Below are 7104 nucleotides of genomic sequence, written 5' to 3'. Positions count from 1 at the left end.
TTATAAAGTAAATCTTTATAAAGTATATAAGGATTATATACCTTGATACTATATATATATAAACACACACACACACACAGATTATATGCTTTTCATACTTTTTTCCCAAAGAGACTAACTAAAGATACATTTTTCTCATAAAAATATTCTAGAGTGAAAGTTAGAAAAGTGCAAGTTGTGATTCTCATGATGAATTATAGGAATGTGGGAAAGTGCTTTGGGTTGAAGGTGAGGAGCTTTTAGACACTATCACATTGGAAAGTTGTACAAAAAATATGTTTCCATGTCCAGTGAATTCAAAAATTTAATCTTCTTCAAACTCGAATTTTTCTGAACCAACACAATTTAAGGCTCATTCCAAGTATTCTGTTTATAATGTGTTAGGTTAACCATTTTAAATTCTCCATCCCTGTCCCAAATGTCAATGAACTAATTTGGCAGTAACTGACTTCTTTTACAGATGAATGCTATTTCCTGGTTCCATCTTAGTCAGAAATATTGGACGATAAGCATAACCCTTTCTGTGGCTCTAATTCTGATTCATAGCAAAAAATAAATGCAGAAAAAATTAATAGTCTCAAAATAGAGGCATTTTTGTTGTTTGAAAGAAACAAAATTTTAATTTATAACATTGTTTACTCTTTGACCTTAAATAGGTATTCCTTCTTAATAAAATTTAGCATAGAACATTTCTTGCTAAAGAAGAAATATTTTTAAGGATCAACAGCAGGCTTTTAAAATCTAGACTAAAGCTAGGTGATGAGAAGAATAAGCCACTGCTTTGCTCAGAGTTGTTCATGCCATGGGCACATACCAAGCACTGTGAGAGCAAAGTGCTCTATCAAAATGCATGGGTGTGAACGACATGATCAAAGACACAGGGTGGTAGATGGTGAGTGTGGGGTTTAGGGAGAGGCTCTGAGGGTTTTTTTTCGTTTTTATTTTTTGTTTGTTTGTTTGTTTGTTTTTAAATGGATGTTGAACTAGTGTAGAAGGGAGGTCCAGGTAATATACTCTCAGACCTATTTCATATACAGCCCAGCCTTGAGAGGACTCCAATTCTCTTAGATTTCCATTCCAAATTAGACATATTCAGAAAGCCACATAGTATTTCCTGATACATTTGGGGATTATCTGTTGCATTTTGATATTATCCGTGGTCTTGTGACTCTGTGTTATTGTGGGAAACAGCTTCCCTTGTGGAGAATACTAAATTCCTATTCCATTTACCACTCCCTGGCCCAGAGAATCTCACCTCCCAGATTTTCTCGGTTTTGAACCAGGGTTGTGTCTGTTTAAAGCAGAGGGAATCCGATGTGATTTCTAACACATTTAGTCCCTTCTAACAAGGACCTATTTCGACTGGCAAGAAAAAAAATATTTTCCTACACTAAAAATTCTTTCCCTTGTCTAAGAAGTATGATGCATGAGTCAAAGATGGTGACTTCATAGATGCCAATGGGTCCATATTCAGAAGAATTCTCAGGATAAAGAGACATCGTTTGGGTTTTGAGCTTGGATGATTCACAAATGACAGCACATCTTATGATTGTATTTCTTTAAATCTCAGGAGGATTCAAAAAGCATAAACATTTATATTTATCATTCATTCTGGGCTTAGAGGGTCTTAGGAAGCTAGCCTTCCTGCATGACATTCCTCAAGCCTGACACAAAACTAACCTGTCACCCCACCTATACCTCCACCCTCAGACTAGCATCTCAGACCCATACATCTAAATGTCAAAACCCAGACACAAGCAAACTGGTATGTATCACTTATTTGCTAGAGTAACCTGGTAAATTACATGAAGAAATTTGGTTTAAGGAATGCATTGTATATATTTTTCTTTCTTAAGAATTCAAGGATAAGAGGGGCGCCTGGGTGGCTCAGTGGATTAAGCCGCTGCCTTCGGCTCAGGTCATGATCTCAGGGTCCTGGGATCGAGCCCCGCATCGGGCTCTCTGTTCTGCAGGGAGCCTGCTTCCTCCTCTCTCTCTGCCTGCCTCTCTGCCTACTTGTGACCTCTCTCTCTGTCAAATAAATAAATAAAATCTTTAAAAAAAAAAAAAAAAGAATTCAAGGATAAGAAATGTGACATCACTTGGAGAAATGTGATGATCTTTAAGGACTTAACTTTGCCCAACCAGCTGGGAACATGTTTCCTAATGTACAGAAGAAATGTATTGCCTGGCTCACTGGGGGGACAGAAACAAATTCCCCACCCTCAGCTAAGAGGAGCATTTTTCCCAGAAGGTGCTACCTGTGAAGTTTAAAGAGAAAAATCTGGCAAGTCAGTAGCCTTTTGCCCCTTTTAACCAACTGAAACTGCTCTAATTTATCAGTGACAGCCTGAAAATGCAATCCAGTCTAAACCCAGTACTGAAAATCCATTCTCATTCCACTTGACCACCCTCTAGCAAATGAGACTGAATAATATTATTCTTTCTCAAACTTCCTTCTCCTTCCTTGGAATCTAGTACACAATTATCCCGTGTACCCCTTATGCTTCTAAAATTATTAGCTGTTATTCTTTTGGGAGAATTCTTGTTCTTGGATTTAAGCCAACTGAGGCAGAAACAATATCTTATTAGTCACAACATATCCTACAATATCTAGTACAACTAGTACAATGTCCACCAAAATGAATTGATTTCTTAAAAATCAATTAACATTAGAACTAAGGGGAAAATAACATAACTTAACCCATTCTTGAGACAGAGAAACAGAGATTAATAAAAATTCAGATCTGTCTATGGTCACAGAGTCAGTTAGTAACAACGGGAACAGGAATGTAGTTCCCCTTCATGTAAATCCTGAATTCTTTTCTTTATACCATGTGCTAAGTGCTTCTTCCTTACTAATAATCCATAGATTTTAAGTCACAGCTATTTTGCCTAAAATCCCATAAAAACCTGGGACTGGAAAGAGCTCAAAGGGGCCATACCATTTAAATCATCTCTTATTCATACAAATATACATAATAAAAATATACCACTAAAATGCCTGGTTCATAATGTTATTATAAATTAAGTCTTTCAAATTATTCCTCCAATGTCTTTTTTCTTATATTTCTTGAATATTCTTCAAAATGAGTCTACATTTGCCAAACAGTGAAAGGATTACAATGAGTCAGAAAATGATGCTGGTTCTTAAGCCACTAAATTACTTAGAGGGTTATGTCTTAAGGAATACTAGAATTCTAGAATCATCTGATTGGAAGGGACTGGAGAGGTCATCCATTCTGAAATGCTCTAAAGCAATAATTGGTTCCCAGTTGATCTGGAATAGAACATTGTACTGAAGTCTTGCTGCATTTACTGTCATTTCTTTCAGCAGAAGTAGGTAAACAATGATGATATCTGCTCTTTCCAGTGATCAAGGGTTCCCGACTTTTTATAGTAAATTTTTTACACATTGCATGAAATGTATTTTCTTTCTCAGTAGCCTCAATATTTCATGGGAGGGATGAATGGGCTCTTCAGTGCAAAATAGTCTGAGCTCAAACCCTTTTATTGTCACTTAAACTGTGTGTGATCTTAGATTAACGAATGCTCCTGAATCTTGGTTTCCTCCTTTCTAAAACAGAGGTACTTAAACACAGAACTAAAAGAAGGAAGGGTTGTGTTCATGCCACACAGTGACAAGTGTTCAGTAAGTAGTAATTATTAAAATCATCATTATGTACTAAATTATGCTGAGTCCTCTCCCCTCTGTCATGTCCTATTGCTGACAATTTCTTGGTGGAGTCTGAGTCTCTGACTTCCTTTTGGTTCCTTTCTTCTCTTTAGAGATTTTTTTACTCTTTCCAAACAGAGTGAACACAGTGGAGCTTTTGTAAGCCCTTTATGTTCTCTACTCTGAGGTTCACCAGCTTCCACGTAGAATTTATATCTCGTCGCGACACAAAGACAAACAAAACGTCTTGCTAGGAGGGCACAGTCTTCCTTGATACTCATACTTCAAATTTCATAGGTCCTCTGTCAAACTAATTCTCTCAGGATCCCCTTTGAAAATTCCACATGTTAATTTCAGATTATGTGAAGGAACCTCAAGTATTTATTTTAAATCTACTGGCTATCCTCACCTTGATTCTTCCTGCTGATTGTCAGCTGTTGACCTAGCCTCCTTCAGAAAACATAGGAGCACATGCCTATCACCCCCATCACCCTGGAAAGGACTGTTGCTTTTTTAGTTTCCCCAGGTCTTGGGATTTCAACTGAATAGCCTCACATTTAATTGGCTCCTCTTATAATAGTTCACCTGTTTTATTTTTTTTCCTTCTTCCTAATTACAGCCTATTACCTGATCTGTTTTTATTTTGCTATATTCTTTGTTAAAAATTCATCAGTCAGTGCTTGGCATCATACATCTACTTTGCTTCCTGAATGTTCCAAACCTTTGTGAACTTCTTTGACCCTTGTCCACGTCTTTCAACAAAGGGTTCATTTTTTTTCTACCAAAAGTTATGTGATTTTTTTTTAAGATTTTATTTATTTATTTCTCAGAGTGAGCACAGGCAGACAGAGTGGCAGGTAGAGGCAGTGGGAGAAGCAGGCTCCCCGCTAAGCAAGGAGCCCGATGTGGGACTTGATCCCAGGACTCTGGGATCATGACCTGAACTGAAGGCAGCCGCTTAACCAACTGAGCCACCCAGGCATCCCATGTGATCCTAGTCTTATTCCTGATATGAATTCTAGTTATGAACTGATTAATATCTTGGAGAAAGAAAGCTCGTGGCTAAGCCAAAGCAAAATTGTGAACAGTTCTGTCTCTCTTTATACTTCCCATGCAGGTTCTTTCTTCCTTTCTTCCTTCCTTTCCTTCCCTCCCACACTCTTTCCCTTCCTCCCTCTCTCTCTTCCTTTCTCCCTTTCTCTCTCCATTTTTCTCTCCTTCCTGCCTTCCTGCCTTCCCGCCTTTCCTGCCTTTCTTGCCTTCCTTGCCTTCCCAGTGCACCCTAACCTGAGGAAAATTCTTCCTCCTTCTCACTGGGACTAAACCTCCCCTAGCCCATATGTTTCTACTCTCCTATGGTTATATTCTTGGGCAAAATTTGGAAAAAAATTTAGAAAATGAAATAAAATGAAATAAACGAAACTTTTCCCACACCCTTTGCCTCAGCAATACAACTTTGGAATTTACTCTAAAAGAAACAACAGAAGTAAAAATGTGAGAATCACAAAGAAATCCCTAATATTTACAATGATACAACTGTAGCAACCAAAATACCATATATCTACTAGGTCGAATAATAAGTAGTATCACATTAAAGACTTTGTAGTAACTTGGAAAACTGATCATGGTATAAAATTAAAAGAGCTATAAAATTAAAATATATGCCAGATAATTATGAAGTTTAATGTCACATAACATTTGATTCTCATGAAGTAGGCCAAATAATGTTTTTTTCTCCAATTTACTTATAAGGAGAATAATTATTGTCCATTCACTTCAGGATTGCCCTCTCTTAACTTTTTCCATTCCCCAATAACTCAAAATTAATTTTTTAAGTTCTAATGGAGTTTTAAAAATTTAGTTTCTACTATTTTCTAATCTCTTTAGGTTAAATTGGACATATTTGCAATGGAAGTTACTCTTAATTTTTAGAGTTCACAAAATACTACATAGTAACCTGATAGCAAAATCTTGAGATTCTTTTCTGAGTATGTGTATTCACCATATCTTAATACTCTTTAATGCTTGTGTTGCATAACTTCCCCCATGAAAATTGCACAAATTATGTAATCATAAATGAACTATACTTCTGTACTTTTCTGATTGAGTCACAGGGAGCAAAAATAACTCTAGATCTTTTCTACCTGTTGAGCTCCTCATACCTACTAAACAGGAGTGGGAATTGGAAAAAGGATTATGGGTCCACACTGAGAGCCTGGAAACAAACACATTACTATAGCAGGAATGTTTGCCATGAATCTGAACAAGCAGGGTGTAAAACGAAAAGTTTTAAATAATGGAGTGCTGAATACTTTGCTACTTAGTTCTTTGAATAATTCAGCTTTTTTAGGGGGATAGGAGAAGAATAAATGAAACAAGATGGGATTGGGAGGGAGACAAACCATAAATGACTCTTAATCTCACAAAACAAACTGGGGGTTGCTGGGGGGAGGTGGGATTGGGAGAGGGGGAGCGGGCTATGGACATTGGGGAGGGGAGGTGAACCATAAGAGACTATGGACTCTGAAAAACAACCTGAGGGTTTTGAAGGGTCAGGGGTGGGAGGTTGGGGGAACAGGTGGTGGGTGATGGAGGGGCACGTTTTGCATGGAGCACTGGGTGTTGTGCAAAAAGAATGAATACTGTTACGCTGAAAAAATTAATAAAAAGGGAAAAAAAAATGAAACGTCAGAATTTTCCTCTTTAAATTTTATGCAATGTTATATAACATTGCATAAAAATATAGATATATAGAAATATATATAGAAATATAAAAGACTGTAAACTAGCCTTTTGTGTATCAATAATACAACTGAATTAACCATTCAAAAAAAAAATAAAAAAAAAATAAAACCCAAGAACGAAGCAATATGTAGCAAAACTGTATCAAAGAAGGAAACCATGGTATGTTATGTGTCCAGAAAAAAAGGGAAATAAAGGAACCCTTGAATTATTTAATCAATCATGAATATAAGAAAACAACAAGGAGAATAGTTTTAATTAGAGGCTTAACTTGAGCCCTGGCACAGAGCACTGCTGAAAAACCAGAACTTTAATTCATTGGAGGAAAACATTATATACTGATTTGTCATACAAATTCAAGATTTCATTACAGACAAGAGAAAACTGAATTTCTGATTGCTTTTAGAGCTGCTGCCAAGTGAATTAGATCTATGAAATTAAAGGTAAAAGATATTTGCTGTAGTTTTAACTTTTTTATTAATAAAAAGCTTACATCATGATCATGAACACTGAATCAACACATTATCCATTTCAGTAGATTTTTTGGTAAGTATTTAAAAGCTTAAAAGATTGTAACATGTGAAATCTGGAAGTACCAACTGAATAATTAAAATTTTAGAGTTTGGCACTTCTTTCCATGTTATCTGGTTTAAGTATTGTTCTGTTAAGAAGCCATCCATTGGTTT

Source organism: Meles meles, chromosome 5 (assembly GCF_922984935.1).
Source record: "Meles meles chromosome 5, mMelMel3.1 paternal haplotype, whole genome shotgun sequence".
Taxonomy (NCBI): Eukaryota; Metazoa; Chordata; class Mammalia; order Carnivora; family Mustelidae; genus Meles; species Meles meles.
This window is presented reverse-complemented; position numbering follows the sequence as displayed.